The 20,450-nt window shown below is 39.4% G+C and overlaps 1 pseudogene; it reads right to left on the minus strand.

Moving 5' to 3' along the window:
• Positions 1–909: 909 nt before the first annotated feature.
• LOC125396625 (protein-L-histidine N-pros-methyltransferase pseudogene) lies at positions 910–1,864 on the minus strand (annotated as a pseudogene).
• Positions 1,865–20,450: the final 18,586 nt, after the last annotated feature.

Genomic DNA, 20,450 nt, shown 5'->3' on the forward strand with positions numbered 1-20,450 from the left:
AGGGGACGGGAAAAGAATATGGACTATTGACTCTGCAAATCCTCTGGCTTCATGCCATTTTCTTTTTTTGTAACACAGTATGTGTTTTCCAGCAATGATAAAGGAGATGTTGTAAACATACTACAGGGTGAGGCTCAGAAAGAAGGAGATCCTGGCAGTACAATGAAGCAAAGCCGGGATGCAATGATAGTAGCAGGTGCTGGATGAGTGTTTCCATTTTTGGAAGTGGAGGTGCTGGGGACAGCTTGTGCTTCCTACAGCATCACTAACTCAGTGCTGGGAGGCTCATCTTGTGGACTGCATCATTACCACCTGCATAAGATGTAGCTGTTGCTTAACTTCTCAGTTCCCTTGCCTAGGTGGGAATTCCATTGAGGTTATTTGAGGTTATAAGCTCTGATATTTCTTTTCTATGGTTTTATTTTTTTCATCTCCAAAAACGTTTATTGGCATGATTAAAACATTTTTTGAATAGCAACAGAAGAAGTTTCTAAACATGAAAGAATTATCAGTGGCTCTACCTTATAACCAATATTTGGAATTGAATGAACAGCTTTATTGCCATTCTTCATTTATTAAAAACAATCCATTTATTGGTTCCATGACGTCATGACTTTTGCTTTGTCTGGTAATGAGTCCCTACAGCAATTAAGTATAAAAAAAATCTTCCATTTGGAGCATGAGTCTGAGTAAAGACTTGGTTAAAAATACACAAAGAGTTGGAGTTTTGTTTTTAAAAAATTCCTTTACACACTACAAAGAAAGAATTAGTATTTTGGCTTTTAAAATTCCTACATGATACTGAGAAGGGCAACCTCCAGAGGCAGTCCCCTCACATCTCTGGACACAGACCCTCTTCTGGGGGGCAGAGTCCAGGGGTGGACTCTGAAGGCTTGGGCCTGCACATGCTTATACTGGTCTGAGGAAAAAGACAACGATGTACAGAACGTAGTAGTAATTGTACATGTTACCTTCACACAGGCAAGGCAGTCTGGTGAAAACTTCAATGGCAAAGCCAGCTTTCCTGAAGGCTTCAGGCAGGCTGTTCACTTGTTCTTCCCAATGCTGTCCCTTTATTTCCAAAATTTCTGATAGTTTCTCCCACTTGCCACCTACGTTTTCCACATATGAATGGAAGAGCAAAACTAAGGCAAAAATGACCGTGCCTTGGGTGGTCTCCAGGACACTCCTGATACCTTTTAACAATGTCAGAGGCTGAACACAATGGTCCAGCAGATTTAAGCAGCTGATGACATCATACTGGAACCCTGTCTTCTGCCATTCATTTATACCAAACACTCTGTATTTCTTCTTCTGGAGCTGCTAGATCATCGTTTCAGAAAGCTCAGTGGCATAAATTTCTTCAAAATAAGGGCTCATGATTTTTTTGGGACTTCTCCATCTCCAGCACCTAAGAAGTCTGTGAGTTTTTCAGTCCGGATTAATTTTAAGCAGTCTCTGAAACTGATCTGGTGAAAATACAAGCTTCGAACCTCTTACGAGCAACCCGTTGATAGCTGTTCTGAACATAAACAGGCTAAAAACAGATGATACCAAAAAAATGATAGAGTTGAATAAATAGCCAGCCAGATTTCTCAATGCTGTTGTTTAAGAAGATCTGTGTTCCTTGATCAAGATAACTCTGAACAAAGATAGACTGAAGTGATTCATATAACTTCTCTCTGTTGCACACATTCCACTGGTGCATGTCCTTCCCGCCACCCGCGGCCACCGCTGGCCTTCCGGGGCCGCTCTTCATGTTCACTTACAGGGAGCTGGAGAGCAGGCTCCGCAGTGTCCACATCCTCTGCGCCAACCACACGAATGCCAGGCTCAGGCACAGCCAGCCTGCCACCAGTCTCATTTGGGGGCCGAGGCCACCAGCTCGGATGCCCAGGCCCAGGATGATGATGAGGAGCCTCTGCCTCCGGCCACTGCTGTTGCCTCCCGAGCTTGATCCATCATAGCCAAGTTGCCCATACAACCTCCTTCGGGGCTGAGATGGGGGTCTCTATTGTTTTATTTTTATCTGCCGCAGAGAATATCTTCTGATACATCGGAACCTTGGAATAGAGTAAGACCCTTCATAGGGACGAAGAATCTTCTCATTTCATAATAGGAATAACAATTGAATTTTAAGTTACAAATTTAAGTTGGGAACCTTGACATCAAAGTTAACCTTTTATACACATTTCTGCTAATACAATATTGTATTCTAAGTTTTCTATATGGTCCATGATAATAATTCACTTCATTTGATCTTTTACCATTAAAAACTAATGCATTATTTGGTGTGGGAAATCCTTTTGTATGCGTGTTGATTTTACTGGTTAATTAATTGGTTAAAGAATCTACTTTTGGTAAACGGCTTAGTAAAGTGGAACTAGGTGGAGAAAACTAAATTGAATGCTGGGAGGAAGAAAGTGGAGTCAAGGAGAAGTCATGTAGCCCCATCAGAGACAGACGCTGGAGACAGATACCCGAAGTTACAGCCTCATGGCAATACACAGATTAATAAAGATGGGTTAAATTAATATGTAAGAGTTAGCAAATAAGAATCTAGAGCTAATGGGTCAAGCAGTGATTTAATTAATACAGTTTCAGTGTGGTTATTTCAGGGCTGAGCTGCTGGGCAGCCGGGCAATGAACAAGTGGTCTCCCTACAACAATCATTCAGTTTGAAAGGTATATCTAATTTAAAAGACAACATGACTGGAAAAATATTATATTAGCTTGAGATTAATAGAAAAATCAAGAAATTGAAGACAAACACACATAGAACATCTACAAAGAATTAAACCCACAATCTTACAAAAAGAAAACCAAAGTAGAACAAAGACTTCTATGAAATCTTGGCTTAATATGAGAAACCTTAGATAATTTATTCTAAATTTCAAAATTCTACAAATTGAGTGGTGTGGGAGAATTGTCTGTGACTTACGCCTTCATCTGGCACCCCACGTTTGGTTGTAGAACCTCCCCTCCCCCCACTCAACTGCTTGCTGCCAGCCCGGCTAGCTCAGTCGGTAGAAATGGTGTGGGAGAATTGTCTGTATTCTGTCATTCATATTTTAATAAAACGCTAATTGGCCAGGCAGGCAGTATAGGAGGGAAAGCCAGACAGGAAGTAGGGGTGGAGCAAAGAGACTAGGAGTTTTCTGGAAGCAGAAGCTCCCTCAGCCACTCCCGTGCAGACCACCGAAGAGGCAGCATGTAACTTGCCCAGCTGAGAAAGGTACGGAGCCATGTGGCTAATGTAGATAAGGATAATGGGGTAACATAAGTTATAAGCGCTAATAAGTAGCCTGACCTAATGGGCCAATCAGTTTATAACCTCATGGAGTCTTATGTGTGATTTTCCTTGGGAGTTGCCGGCTGTGGGGTACCGGGCGGGACAGAAACCCCAACAAACCGGCCCGACATGTTACAATTGAGAGATACAGTACATCTTTCTAAAAAAATTGTAGGGAACTGTTTTTCATTATAGGAAGGAGTGGAATATTATATCCAAAATTCACTGGAGCCTTCTAAAATACAAAACTTAAAGGCATAGAAAGGTGAAAGACCACTAAATATCCACATAACTTCACATAGAAGCATCTGAGAAGTGTAAATACTTCATGTAAACAAGCTCAGCTGTTATATCCTTCTCTTTGCTAGTCACTGCTGTAAATGACATTAAAACATCCTCTCTCTTATGTCTCATATTATTACATCTAGAGCATCATACTCCTTAAAGTTATGAGCCATGCAAAGGAGGAGCTGTGAAGTAGTGAAGATGCCTGAGTCTTCAACATTCACTCCATGAACAAGAGCCAATGCATCTCAGGTCTCAATACCTAGTGTCACTATCTCTAGTGACATGCTAAAATAAAAGGAGAAGATGCATTCCATTTTCCAATTTTCCACTCATCTAATAGTGACCTAATCTGAAAATAGACAGTGAAAATAGTTATTAAGTATGGCTGGGAACTCTGATCCTTTATATTCTCTTTTGATTTCATGACCAGAAAATTCAACTCAGTTATTGAATCTGCCAAATTCACTTTGAGGTTGAAAAATAGGGTCATCCAACTTTGATTTACAGATAGATGATAGAGTGATAGTAATAGATGATACAGACATGTAGATGATAAACAGATTTCAATGATAGAAATAGATACTAGATAGATGATAGATAGCTGTAGATGATAGATAGATTATAGAGGCATGATAGCTCTACAAAAAATAGATACAAATAGGTAGCTAGCTAGCTGGATGGATGGATGGATAGATAGATAGATAGATAGATAGATAGATAGATAGATAGATAGATAGATAGATAGATAGATAGATAGGCAGATGATAGAGATACACAGACTTTCATATATGACCTATTTGTCATATATGAAAGCTACTAAAAAGTAGAAAGTAGCTTTATTGTCTCACCTTCGTACCTACAGTTGGCTAATCAGGACATTGGAGAAAAATTAATCAGTGAAACCAAATAACCATGAGAGCTTATAATATAATTTAGTTGTTCAGTTTTTACTTAATTGTGAATAAACTAAAATATTATTGAAAACATAGAGACTTTCAGGCCTATGATCCTGGGTTCTCTCTCTCTCTCTCTCTCTCTTTCTCTCTCTCTCTCTCTCTCTGTGTGTGTGTGTGTGTGTGTGTGTGTGTGTGTGTGTGTGTGTGTGTATGTCTTTGTCTCCCTCTGTGTGCTGTGTGTGTTTTATGTTTCCTTGTGCATGTTTGGAATAGTCTGAAGCTTTGTTGTTGAACATTGTATTTTATTGGTCTAGGAACATTTGTCAGAATTAGCTGATTTTTCCTGCCTCACAGGGACAGGTAGATATCACAGATCTGCAAGCTGATTGGCATGCTACTGTTGTGTGTTTCACTTGTTATCATGTGGTGTTTTAGTGTAATACATGTCGAACTCAAAGCATCTTCTGATTTCAGCATCTTCTTCCAGAGAAACTCCTGTGAAGCTGTTCCATGAGTCTTGACAGTTAAGTGACCTTCAACACAACCTCCAGTTACCACAACTGTGTATTAATAACAACTTGTAGTGTGTGTGGACACACATCTGTTACCCCAGCACAGGGGAAGCAGAGGGAGAAGGATCACAGGGTTAATGCTAACCTAGGGTTCATTCAGTTTCAGGCCACTCACACAGGGGTTCTTTATCTATCTGGAATTCTCCTCCTGAACATAAATTTCTACATCTAGTCATAGAAGAGAGAAATGAAACTGACCTTCCCATTGCTGCCCATACAATTCCAATTGTCTCTGAAGGAATATATGATTTCATGGACCAGGGGGCCCGATTCCATGAGGAAGATAACAAGGTGGGGCAGAGAGCCCATCAAAAATCCCTTGGCAAGACAGAATTCAGAAAGAATTGGTCCCGTTCCTTCTTCCTCAGTCTCTTGGAGAGTATCAGTTTGTCTTGGGTTTTATCACATAACTTCTCTATATTTCATTTCTTTAATGAGATCTCTTCCTTTTGGGTTCCATTTTGTAATTGAACAACTAAATTACAATGTCACTTCCAATTTTGCAGTGCAAAGTGAGGGAGGAAAAAAACAAAATGGTTTCTCTCAATGGGGTCTTGATGCTTCTCAATAGCTGAAATTCAAGAATTCTCACACATTTGCTTTTTGAGTAGTGAACTTGAGATGCACTCCTTTTACAAAAGGATTTTTTTGTTTTATGAAAATGGTGACAATTTAGCCTTAAGAAACACGTGTATATGACATTAGGCAGGGCCTCACTCTATTTGGGCATTGTAACTTTATCCAGACAGGTTTTGGCTTTTGCCTAAATGTTGAATAATGAAGTACGGGCTCTTCATATAGCCAAAAAAATGCTTTCAAATATTAAATAATAGTAGTTCATTTTACATTACCTACAGTTAGATAAAGATTGTAGTGTCACATAATCTAGGAAGCTAACACCTAAGAAATAAATACTCTATATGCCAACAGAAAATGCAGGAAACTTGTACAGTCTTGTTAGTATCCTTGTGGCTGCAACTCTGAATCAGAGATGATTAGCTGATCCAAACATCAGCTCTTGTTTGCTGCACAGATCTGAGTCACAGGTTTTGCAGAAGTTGTGGCTCTCAAATCAAACTGTTGATAAAGTGGTGCCTGGAGGAACTGTGTAAGAAGGAAGTCACATGAAAATCATGAGACCAACAGTTCAGACCTCAGAACATCAGAGAAGCTCAGAAAAAGATCGTTTTTTTAAAGTCAACACGTATTGTAGAAAAAGATTTTATACAGTGAAAAATTAGACTGAGAAAAGGTTATTGGAAGTGTCTTTTGTACTGAACATTAAAATTTAATTTATGCACATATGTGTTCATGTACATATACATACCTTACACAAATATAAGCATGCACATACACATATACATACCCATATATGCACACACATATACAGAGGTACACAAACATGCTTCACACTTACACACATACACTATATATGTATATATATGTGTGTGTGTATATATGTGTATATATACATGCATGAACACATGAACACACATGCACAAATGCCCCCACACACACATACAAGTACACGGACACTTTAGCCCTATATACTACAACCCAGCTAAAGAACAATATTGATAATGGTTTTGAAAGATCTAAAAATCAGTCTCCTTTATTCTGTTACTCACTCACTGATTTGAAAGCTATGATTTTACAATACACAAATTCACTGAACATATTAATACAGAGTAGAAAGAGATCAATTATAACTAAGCAATTTCATGCATTTGTAAGCAACACAAAGCCGGGCAACTGAAAAAATTCTGCAATTGAACCATCCTTTATACCGGACACTTCTACACTTCTATTTACAGAGGAAATCAATATGAGCAGGTCAATATGCTCCTTGAATAGATGCCTCGGTCTGGGCTATTTCTTGGGGAGAATTGTTTGTAGTACACCTGACTCTATTTTGCTGTCCATAACAGAAAACAAAATGTGAGGTAGTTTCAATATTTTAGTGGAAGCATTCTAAATGAAAATGAAAGTGTGCATTATAAGGATCTCCAATAAATCCAGCCCTAGTCTCTGCACCTTTAGTATTATGCTCATTATTGACACAAATATAATTAACCTACAAAGTAAGTATTCTTGTAATATTTTATTTGTTGGAGTTTTCAGATCTTTCCTTGCATGTACAGATTGTCTTCAGCAGGAGCTGAATCATGTAAAATGTGTTCTTCCTCAAAATGCAGCCTTTTGTATTTGAATGCAAGTGTGTTGCTGTCAAAGAAATAAGAAACAAAGCAAAACAAACATAAAATACCTGCATAAGAAATGAGAATATATATATATATATGCTGAAGGATTTCAATATGAGGTCCTCAGTGGGGGATCTCACACATTTTTATATTATCTATTCTTACCCAACCACCTTCTGATAATTCAGGCATTTTCTTAGGAACAAAAAGCTATAGTATACTCCACTAATTTCTGATAGTTTGAAAAATCAGATAAACTCCTGAATACTAAGGAAGGTGGTTGAACACTGTACTCGGCAGACACTATCTGTGTGAGCAAGCCCAACTCTCTGTTGAATTGCCCTAGGTCAGAGGCAGCCATAGACATTGTTTAAAGCCTGGAGAGGGAACAAAGGTGGCCCTGATATGGAATCTTTTTCTCACACTGCATCTTAGTGTCATAGTCTCTGCCTAAACTCCTACAGAGCCATCAAGAAAGAAAGACATTAAGTATCTCCAATAGCATAGTCATAAGAACCGCAGTCTTCCCAGTGGTTGTAGAAACTCAGGCATGCCATCCAATCATTTAGCAGGAGGCTTAATTTGAGTCTCTACTGTTTCAAAGTTAGCCTAGGCTACATAAGGAGTTCCAGGGAACCTGAGTCACATAGAACAGAATTCTCCTTCAGAAAAGCTAAGAAGGAAAGAAGAAGAGTAGGAAAAAGGAGGTGAAAGAGAAGGGGAAAGGGGGTAAACAAAGGACTTTTTTTCTCTGAAGTCACTAATTGTTAAGATTTTCTAATGTGTGTTCTCATGGTGTCTTTCTTTTCAGTAACACATTTTCTCCTTCAGAAATGCAAGCAGACATTTTACTTGGGACAACACAGCATTCTTTTACTTAACACCCTAATTGCATAATTTTGTTAACAAATCTGGAATGACATACTTTGTCACTTGAATATTCATTGGTAACACTTCCCCATAATTTACTTGCCAGCATCTAGGGTGTGGCATTTAAGGAGTTTCTGAATTTTTCAACTAAGTTACATTCATATATTACAGCAATTCATAAGTACACCAGCAATATAGGTAATAAGTACTTCCTTTCTCTCCGACTCTCACAAGAAACCTTAGTCATAACAGAGATTCTAATATTTCAGAGCAATTATCTTCAAAGGTTTATATCTACCTTAAAATGACATTAAGATTTAATTTTTGGTCCTGTTCCTTCACTGAGGCTTTCCACCCAGAAGGGTGAGTGTCTGCCTACCCAGCCAGAAGGTTCCCGGAAGAGAGTGCACTGCACTTTGAGTTACTGCTGCAGGAGCTTTTTTTGTTCCACACAAACTTGCACCCCCACCCCCAAGTTCGCCCTTTTGTCTGCGGGGTCCTTGGACTTCCAAAAGTCCCTGTTCTTGTGTTGAGACATTTCATCCAGACACGTGAGTGAGTGCCATCCCGGGCTGGCAGTCCAAGAACAGAGCACAAGGCCCATCCAGATCCTGCTGCAGGGGCTTCTTTGTTCAATAGGACCTTGCCTCCCCCAAGCCTGCCCTATTGTCTGGAAAGTCCTTGGCTCAGGAACAGTTCCTGCTCCTGCACTGAAACTTTCCACCCAGAGGGGTGTCTGCCAGCCTAGATGGAAGGTACATGGAAGGGAGTGCAGGGCACCTCCTGCTCCTGCTTCAGGGGCTTCTTGTTCCACACTACCCTGCCTTGCCCAAGCGTGCCCTATTGTCTGCAAGGTCCTTGGCCCAGGAACAGTTCCTGCTACTGCACTGAGGAGATCCACCCAGAGAGTCAGTCACAGCAAAGATTGGACAAGACACCAAGACTCTCCTGGCTCCATTTGAAGGAAGGGAAGGGCAGGCACCAAGGCATGAATTCCTCCAACAACCAGAGAGAACACATGACAACACCAGAATTCAGAGATCACTCGACAAGGAGACTTGAACACTCTATTCCAGAATAAGTAGAAGAAATCAATTTTAAATGTAACATTATGAAAATAATAGAGGACCTTAAACAGGATGTGAAAAACTGCTTTAAAGAAATGGAGAAGAGAAACAGAAAGGTAGAAGAAATGAATAAATCTCTCAAAGATATCCAAGAAAACCAATAAAATGCAATCAAAGAGATAATGGAAACAGTTCAAGACTTGAAAAATGAAATGGAGATCATGAAGAAAACAAACCGAGGGAAGGCTGGATGTGGAAAATCTGGGTAAAGGAACAGAAACTACAGAGACAAGTATAACCAACAGAATAGAAGAGATAGAAGAAAGAATCTCAGGCACTGAAGATACTATAGAGGAAATAAAATCATTGATTAAAGAAAAATAACAAATCCAACAAATTCTTAACTTGAAACATCCAGGACAACTTGAAGAGACCGAACCTAAGAATAATAGGGCTAGAAGAAGGGGAATTATAGCTCAAAGGCCCAGAAAACATATTCAACAAAATTATAGAAGAAAACTTTCCCAACCTAAAGAAAGATATTCCTATGAAGGTACAAGAAGCATACAGAACATCAAATAGATTGGAACAAAAAAAATCCCCTCGCCATATAATAATCAAAACACATAACATACAGAATAAAGAATGAATATTAAGAGCTGCAAGGGAAAAAGAAAAAGTAACATATAAAGGGAAAACTATCAGAATTACACCTGACTTCTCAATGGAAACCATGAAAGCCAGAAGGTCTTGGATAGACATGATGCAGACACTAAGAGAACATGGATACAAGCCCAGACTACTATACCCAGCAAAGCTTGCATTCACCATCCATACAGAAAACAAGGTATTCCAGGACAAAAACAGATTTAAACAATACATAGTTACAAATCCAGCCTTACAGAAAATACTAGAAGGAAAACCACAAACCAAGGAAGCCAACAACACCCATAATAACACAAACATCTGATAACCCTGCACCAGCACAACTCAAAGAAGGGAAACACACAAAAACTACCACCAGAAAAAAATAACCAAAGTTAACAACCACTGGTCATTAATATCACTTAATATCAATGAACTCAATTCACCTATAAAAAGGCACATGTTAAGAGAATGGATATGAAAACAGGATCCAACATTCTGCTGTTTACAAGAAATACCCCTCAACCTCAAAGACAGACACCACCTCAAAGTAAAGGGTTGGGAAAGGTTTTCAAATAAAATGGACCAAAGAAACAAGTGGGTGTGGCTATACTAATATCTAACAAAATTGATTTCAAACTAAAATCAATCAGAAGAGATGGTGAAGGACACTTTATACTCATAACAAGAACAAATAATTAGAGAAGTCCCAATCCTGAATATCTATGCCCCTAATATAAAAGGACCCATATATGTAAAAGAAACATTACTAGAACTCAAAGCATATATGAAACTTCACACTCTGGTAGTAGGAGATATCAACACTCCTCTCTCATCAATGGACAGGTCTACCAGAGAGAAACTTAACAGAGAAATAAGAGAACTAACAAATGTAATGAGCCAAATGGATTTAACAGATATCTATAGAACATTCCACCCAAATAAAGAAGAATATACCTTCTTCTCAGCATCTCATGGAACCTTCTTTAAAATTAATCACATAATTGGTAACAAAGCAAACATCCATAGATACAAAGAAATTGTAGTAACAACCTGTGTACCTTCGGACCACCATGGAATAAAGTTAGAATTCAACAAAAATTCTACCCCCAGAAAGCCTACAAACTCATGGAAACTGAACAGTCAACTACTGAACCATCATTGGATCAAGAAAGAAATAAGGAAAAAAAATTAAAGTCTTCCTTGAATTCAAAGAAAATAAAGACATAACATAGCCAAACCTATGGGACACTATGAAAGCAGTGCTAAGAGGAAAGTTCATAGCTCTAAGTGCCCACATAAAGTAAACGGAGAAAACACACATTTGAGACTTAACAGCACACCTGAAAGCTCTAGAAAAAAAAAAGAAGCAGACTCACCCAGGAGGAGTAGAAGACTGGAAATAATCAAAATGAAGGCTGAAATCAACAAAATAGAAACACGAAAAACAATCCAAAGAATCAATGAAAAAAAAAAGCTGGTCTTGGGAAAAATCAACAAGATTGACAAACCCCTATCCAAACTAATCAAATGACAGAGAGAGAACACACAAATTAACAAGATCAGAAATGAAAAGGGGGACATAACCACAGACTCAGAGGAAATTGGGGTGAACCATTAGATCTTACTACAAAAGCCTATATGCCAAAAAAACTGGAAAATGTGAAAGAAATGGACATTTTTTAGATAAGTACCATGTATCAAAATTAAATCAAGACCAGGTGAACAATTTAAATAGACCTGCAAGTCGTGAGGAATTAGAAGCTATCATCAAAATCCTCCCTACCAAAAGAAGCCCAGGACCAAATGGTTTCAATGCAGAATTCTACCAGAACTTCCAAAAAGAGCTAATACCTCTACCCTTTAATGTGTTTCACAAAAGAGAAACAGAAAAGTCATTGCCACACTCCTTTTATGAAGCTACAGTCATTCTGATACCAAAACCACACAAAGATACAAACAAGAAAGAGAATTACAGACCAATATAACTCATGAACATTGATGAAAAATTCTCATAAAATTCTGGCAAACCAAACACAAGAACACTTCCAAAAAATTATACTTTATGATCAAGTATGTTTCATCCTAGAGATGCAGGGCTGGTTCAACAAACAAAAATCTATCAATGTAATCCATCATATTAATAAACTGAAAGAAAGAAACCATATGATCTTTCATTAGATGCTGAAAAATCATTTGATAAAATACAGCACTCCTTTATGAGAAAGGTCTTGGAAAGATTAGGGATACAAGGTTCTTACCTAAATATAATGAAAGTAATATACAGCAAACTGACAGCTAACATCAAATTAAATGGAGAGAAACTCCAAGCCATTCCACTAAAATCAGAAACAAGACAAGGCTGTCCACTCTCTCCATACCTCTTCAATATAGTTCTTGAAATTCTAGCAATAGCAATATAACAACATAGGAAGACCAAGAGGATTCAAATTGGAATGGAAGAAGTAAAACTTTCGTTATTTGCAGATGATATGATAGTGTACATATGTGACCCCAAAAAGTCTACCAAAGAACTCCTACAGCTGATAAACACCTTTAGTAATGTTGCAGGATACAAGATCAACTCCAAAAGGTCAGAGGCCCTCCTATACACAAAGAACAAAGAAGCAGAGGGGAAAATTAGAGAAACATCACCTTTCATGACAGCCACAAATACCATAAAGTATCTTGGGATAACTCTAACCAAGGAAGTGAAAGACCTATTTGACAAGAACTTTATGTCCTTAAAGAAAGAAATTGAAGAGGATACCAGAAAATGGAAGTATCTCCCATGCTCTTGGATTGGGAGGATCAACATAATAAAAATGGCGATTCTACCAAAAACAATCTATAGATTCAATGTAATCTCCATCAAAGTCCCATCAAAATTCTTTACAGACCTTGAAAGAACAATAATTAAGTTTATATGGAAAAACAAAAAACCCAGGATAGTCAAAACAATCCTATACAATAAAAGTACTTCCGGGGGCATTACCATCCCTGACTTCAAACTCTATTACAGAGCTACAGTAATGAAAACTGCTTGGTATTGGAACAAAAATAGAGATGTTGACCAATGGAATTGAATCGAAGACCCAGAACTTAATCCACAAACCTATGAGCACCTGATTTTTTACAAAGGAGCTAAAATTATACAATGGAAGAAAGAAAACATCTTTAACAATTGGTGCTGGCATAATTGGATGTCAACCTGTAGAAGAATGAAAATAGATTCATATCTATCACCATGCACAAAACTCAAGTCCAAATGGATTAAAGACCTCAATATAAATCTGACCACACTGAACTTGATAGAAGAGAAAGTGGGAAGTAAACTGAAACACATGAGCACAGAAGAACACTTACTACATAGAACCCCAGTAGCACAGACAATAAGAGAAACAATGAATAAATGGGACTTCCTGAAACTGAGAAGCTTCTGTAATGCAAAGGACACTGTTATGAAGTCAAAAAGGCAACCTAAAGAATGGGAAAAGATCTTCTCCCACCTTGCATCAGACAAAGTTTGATCTCCAAAATATATAAACAACTGAGGAAAATCAACATTAAACCTCTAATTAACCCAATTAAAACATGGGGTACTGAACTGAACTGAAGTGAAACTGAACTGAATTTCAAGAAGTTGAAATGGCCAAAAGACACTGAAGGTCATACTCAAACTCCTTAGCTATCAGGGAAATGCAAATTAAAACAACTTTGAGATACTCAATGCAGGAGTAATTACACCTGTAGAATGGCTGAAATTAAAAACACCAATGATAGTCTATTCTGGAGAGGATGTGGTGTAAAGGGAACACTCATCCATTGTTGGTGGGAATGCAAAATTTTGCAAACACTTTGAAAATCAGTGTGGTAGTTCTCTGGCTACTGGAAGTCAACCTTCCTCAGGACCCAGCAATTCCACTCTTGGGAATATACCCAAGAGATGTCCAATCATACTACAATAGCATTTGTTCAACTATGTTCATAGCAGCACTATTTGTAATAGCAATAACCTGGAAACAACCTAGATGCCCCTCAATAGAAGAATGGATAAAGAAGGTGTGGCACATATACACTTTAGAGTTCTACTCAGTGGTAAAAAACAATGACATCTTGAATTTTGCATGCAAATAGATGGAAATATAAAACACTTTACTGAGTGAAATATTCCAGACCCAAAAAGATGAATATGTTATGTACTCAATCCTTAGTGGATTCTAGCCATAAACAAAGGACAATAAGCCTACCATTCATGATCCTAGAGAAACTAAATAAGAAGGTGAACCCAAAGAAAAGCATATTTATCCTCCTGGATATTTGAAGTAGACAAGATATCCAGGCAAAAGTTGGGAGCATGGGGGTAGAGGTCTTGAGGAGAAGGGGAAATGGGGAGAGAGAAGTGAGAAGGAGAGGATGGGGAAGAGCTTGGGGGAATGGGATGGTTGAGATGGACGAAGAGTAGATATGGGAGCAGGGAAGAAGATATCTTAACTAAGGGAACCATTTTAGGGTTGGCAAGAGACTTGGCTCTAGAGAGATTCCCAGGTGTCCAAGGGGATTTCCCCAGCTAGGTCCTTGGGCAGCAGAGGAAAGGGTGCCTGAACTGGCCTTACCCCATAGTCACACTGATGAATATCTTGCATATTACCATAGAGCCTTCACCTGGTGATGGATGGAGATAGAGACAGAGACCCACATTGGAGCACTGGACTGAGCTCCCAAGGCCCAGATGAAGAGCAACAGGAGGGAGAATATGAACAAGGAAGTCAGGACCGCGAGGGGTGTGTCCACCAACAGAGAAGGTTTGCCTGATCTAATGGGAACTCACCAAGGCCTGCTGCACTGGGACTGAACAAGCATGTGATCAAACTGGACTCTCTGAATGTGGCTGACAATGAGGGTGGTCTGAGAAGCCAATGATAATGACATCGAGTTTTGATTCTACTACATGCACTGGCTTTGTGGGAGCCTAGTCTATTTGCATGCATACCTTCCTAGACATGGATGGAGGGGGGAGGACCTTGGAATTCCCACAGAGCAGGACACCCTGACTTCTCTTAGGACTGGAGAGGGAGGGGAGGGGGAGTGGAGGAAGTTGGAGGGAATGGTAGGAGTGGAGGAGATGGTAATATTTAATAATAAATAAATAAGATTTAATTTTTGTCTCTTCCAGTTTGGGGGGAAGGTAATAGAAATAGTTTTCAGGCCTCACTAAATCTATCTAGGATTCTCTTCAGTTTCTTAAGTAGAGCAGGAGTTTTCTGTGCCTAGAACATGTGGGACAAACAGCTGCCATGTGCATTTGACTGTAATGTGGTTTTCGTTTCTTCAGCGGTGCAATGGGAACTTGTGATTCTCAGAAATAAAAAGACTCTCTCTCTCTCTCTCTCTCTCTCTCTCTCTCTCTCTCTCTTTCTCTCTCTCTCTCTCTGTGTGTGTGTGTGTGTGTGTGTGTGTGTGTGTGTGTGTGTGTGTTCATAATATATACACCTTTGTCTTGGAGGCCTGGGAAACCTTAGATTTCATTTATTGGAAGTCATCCACCTTGTTCTGTTTTATGGTTTGAATTTTTTCTTCTTTTGTGTGAGACAGAGTCTGCCACTGAAACCTGGGGTTTGAGTATTACTTTAGACTGATTTGAGAGCAAGCCTCAGGGATCCTCTTGTCTCTGCTTCCCCCACACCAGGATTACAGTCAGAAACCACCACACAGAGCCTTTCTGTGGATTCTCAGGATAGAAGGCAGATTCCTCCTACGTACCTAGAATACAATTTACCTGCTGGGCCATATCTGCACGCCCATTTGTATGTGTATCAGGGAAGTGTGAATGAGTCCTGCCAGAAAAGATGTGATCTACTGCCAACCTCAAACCTATAATGCTTCAAATTTTTGAGGTGTGTGAAAGTTTGATAATCCAACTGAAATATCTTGGATGTATCAGAGATATTTCACAAAATGCAAAACAGTACAAAATTCGGGAGTGAGGAACACATTGTAAACATAAATATTTATGAGTTTGCCCAGAGCTTGTCACTGGTATCTCAAGGGTAAGGAAGCTTTCCTAGCCAGCCTTTCCAGTCTATTATTGAATATTTAGAGGGTTTATCAAGATAATGAATGGGAAGGAGTGATGATGGATGCTGCCCTCCACTTGAATCCACACTGTGTGAATATAGAAATGGTCTTGTCCAGTGACAGAGATACCACGTGACTAAACAACACAATAACAATGAAATCTATAAAACATATTATGCAAATGAAAAAATTCAAAGGCCGTCTTTTTGCAAAAATTACAAGCTGAAAGAATTTCTATTGTATGAAACCCAAGAATTTTGTCTCTTGAATTATTATAAATAATACAATCCCAGAGGGCACAAATGGTTTCTACTGACACACTTCTCTCTCCATTTCAGTGATCACCAGTGTGTGGCTGGGTTCTCTGTCATTTAGTTTAAGAACGTTCACTCCATTGAATCAGCCACAGGAGTTAATCTTGCTCCACCACACTTCCCTTGTCATTACTGAGCCTGCTCTCAAATAAGAAAGGCACTGGCTGTCATTATATTCAACCTCATCAGAGAAAATTCCTGCCCTGACAGCCCCATGAAGAATGTTACCTTAGTACAGTAAGGTCAGCCAAAGCAATAGCAAGTGTGGACCAGAAATAACTGGACTCTGATGTAAAAACCTTCACATTCTTAGACCTATCCAAGAACATGAAGGCAAACTTAAGAGAACATAACATATACATATATAAATTATTAATATGACCCATTATTTAATAACAGGGTCATTTCCTGTATTTTGCAAATCTGTTTGAAACAAAGGAACAAACACTGCCAGATCTTTAGGACAATAGACCTGGTCTATAATTAGGTTCTGTCCAAATTTGAGATGTCTTGATACCTGAAAAAGATCACACATAAGATCTCATTGGAAAAAAATTAAAATTAAATAATAAAGAAATCTGCCAATTGACTTCAAATTATGAATCTTAAAACTCAGGCAGTCATACACTGCTTTATGGAGACATGCCATTCTGCCTTCAATGATGTTATACTATCAATATGTAGGGTCCTTATTGGAGAAATCTTAAATACCCATAACTGGTTCCTCATTAGATCAGTGCACACAGAAGCCGTAAGAAGTCCCTGGGCAGTCTGTCTTCTTCCTCTATTCTTTCAGTTAGTTGTTACATTAGATGTTGTCTTTGTTTTAATATAAAGGCTTACTTCTTTTTAACTCAAAAATTTTTCCTTTCTCAACTCTTGTTTTTTGTTGTTGTTGTTTTTGTTGTTGTTTTGGGGGTTTTTTGATTGTTTGCTTTTGATTTGGTGTGACTATGTTTTTGTCTTTTTGGAGGTTTACATTTCTATTCTCCATGTTTCCGTAAAGACGAAATGTGCTTCTGAGAACTAACAACATCTGCTGAGAGATGGAGAGAGTATAGCATAGTGTCTTTACTACCAGCACAGATCAAGTAGAGAAATGCCCATGGGGTATTTAAGAAGACTTGGATGCACAACACAAGTCAGTGTGCTGAGCTCACTAAAACTTTTGCTGCTACTAACATGGGAGCTGATGATTCATCTCCAGTGGTCCTTCTTTTCTTAAAGAACATGATTTTATTTAAACATGAAGAAGTATAAAACATCACTGCTGACTTCTGCAAGTGAGCTATGATCATATTACAAGTGCAGAGATCATCAAAACCTCCCAGTAAATAATAAAACTTTCCTGAAATAAAAGGGGTAAAGCAAAGGGAAGTGGTGGAGCAACTGCGTTGTGACAGACAGAGTGAGTTACAACAGCTGGAGGAAAGAGCTTTTATGACAGTGTTTCTCAACCTTCCTGAGATTTCCACCATTCCAGCACAATTTTCCATGTTGTGGTGACATCCAACTATTTCGTAAGTGTAGTTTTGCTATTATATTATATATAATTAATATTATATATATAATTAATATTAATATATTATAAATTGCAATGTAAATATCTGTGTTTTCCAATGGTCTTAAGTCACCCCTGTGAGAAGGTCATTTGATCCCAAAGGAGGCCATGACCCACAGACTGAAAACCACCACCTTATGCTACTTTAGTGTGTTTTTGATAAATTGTCAGTGAGAATCAGTGAGAATAATTTTGGGAAGGAAAACACACAGACAGGCAGACACAAACATACACACACAAAAACAATGAGTGAGAAACTGTGTGTGTGCCGGGGTTGGGGGGGGCAAGGGGAGAATCAAACCCAAATGTATTAAAGACATAGACATTGAGTCTGAATTGGGACACTTCTAGGAAACAATACAAGACTGAAATTGTATCACATGGTTCAGGTTGCGTTTTATTATTATCATTATTGTTAATGTTATTTTAGGTTTTAACCCACAAAGCTAGAATAACAAAAGCAGAACACTTAGAAATAAAACTGTGAAAGACACATTTGCATTTCTAAGTTCACTCCAGCAGTAAGCATGACAGCCAGGCTATGGAGCCAACCCAGTATCCATTAGATGAGTGGATGAGAAAATTTAACACACACACACACGTGTGCATGCTCACATGCACGAGCATCTATCTCTGTGCTGAAGGGGCGAGGTCGATCGATAATTAATCAGGCCAAATCAATACAAAAAGATTTAGCTTTTAATAATTGAGGAAAACTTACATGACCAGAGATCCCACGAACATCAGATGAGCAGGGAACCAAAAAAGAGGAAGTGGCAAGGCACTTCAATCTTTTATTTGTTTTGTGTGGCCCCAGAGGGACACACCTTAAGCAGAATATGATTGTCTGAGATTCCCCATCACTGTGAAGCTCAAGGAGAGATTGATAAGTACTGTGTAACCATACTTGCCAGCAAATACAGACTTTGTTATTTGCAAAAAAATGGGTATACTTGGAGTACTGTGCACTAAGTAAATGAGGCAGCCATAGAAAATGTAGGGTTGTTTGCCACCAGTCATATATGTTGTGTGAGCAACAAAGCTCCTAAGAGCAGAGTGAGGGGTGTTTCCAGAGTGCAGAGTGTAGGTGGAGGGCAGAATTTCCCCAAAGAGTATAAACCTTAGTCAGACAGCAAGAGAGAAGTGTGTGTGTGTCTGTGTGTGTGTGTCTGTGTGTGTGTGTGCATGCACATTTAGGTTCCTCAAACAGGTGCAGTTAGTGATACCATAGTGTACCTTTCTTTTATCATCAAAGAAAGCATCATGTTCAATTCTAAAATATAAATGGCTTTATGATTTGTCGATTTACAATAAAAACTGAAATTAAACTGAAATAATAAAAGTATATTGTGGCATGCCGCATCCGCCAGCAGAAGAGACGACCACAACAGGATTCTTCTCAGAACGTACTTTTATTGGGAGCGCACAAACTTGAGGTTGATGGAGAAGGACCCCGGACCCTGGCGTGCACGGCTTATAAGCTGTGCAGAACAAAGCCTGAGACGTGCCCGAGTCTGAATGGCTTTGGTCGCTCCTGATCTTACGCGTCAGCTCACGATTGGTGGCTAGAATGCGCCATTCGGGAAAGCGCGCCAAGCGCCTCGGGGCGGGGCCAAAGCTGCTTGAGAGGCAGGAAATGACAGCAGGGCTGTGGCGCCTTGGCGCCCTACATCTCCCCCTTATATATATATATATATATATATATTAATAGACGCCCGGGACGTATCCGATCAGGTCAGAACCTCATGATGCTCCAACCAATCAAGGACAGTGGTTCCGGAGGGAAAGGATGCCAACACCTTCCCAAGTGCAAGGGCAACAAAGCCGATTGGGGTGCAAAGGCCATTGGCCACCAACGCCTTCCCGAGTGCAAGGGCAACAAGGCCAATCGGGGTGCAAAGGCCTTGGCTTTCTGCAAGAGCCCCACCCTACCAGGTGCAATGACAATAATGTCGCTGGGTGCAAGGGCTGAGGCCTCACAAGTCCCTCTTAAGGCTGGCAAGTCATACCTGGGGGGAGATGCCCTGATCAATCGCTGCTAGCACCTGAACGATCACAGCTTTATCTCGAGCCTGCCGCGCTCGGAGACGGTACAGTAGCCACAGACATAGGAAAACGCCTAGGCATATTAAAGCGCCAAACAATCCCACCCCAACCCATTCCTTAAAGAAGGTGAGAACTGAAGTCAACCAAGAGGTCAGTTCTTTGAGGGTGACAGGATCAACACGGGTTCCATTAAGTTCAGCAATTTGGACCAGCTGCTGCTGAATGAGTTGTTCTGCCTCTCGCGACCAGTTTCCAGCTAAACAGTCTCCCAGCCTTCTGCTCTTATTTCCTGCATCAATAAATCTCAAAGGGGTTATGCACATATGTTTCATTTGTGAAATGCATCCTACTTGTATCAAACTATATAATTCCTCTACTTGTACTTGTACTAAGTCTATTCTTTGATTAGCTGCCACAATGCCTGACAGCAAGTGTTTGTTAATCACATTCTGGGTCTCGAGGACCCTTGATGTTTGTTCCACAACTTTGTTAATGGTTTGTGCCATTTGTACTTGATTGGTCATAGCCACTGCCGCAGTTATAGCGCTGCCTGCTGAAAAGACTATGGCAGCCACTATTGCAGAAGTAATACCAAAGTCCCTACATTCCCTTAGCAAGGT

Source organism: Myodes glareolus, chromosome 8 (genome assembly GCF_982192425.1).
Source record: "Myodes glareolus chromosome 8, mMyoGla1.1, whole genome shotgun sequence".
Taxonomy (NCBI): Eukaryota; Metazoa; Chordata; class Mammalia; order Rodentia; family Cricetidae; genus Myodes; species Myodes glareolus.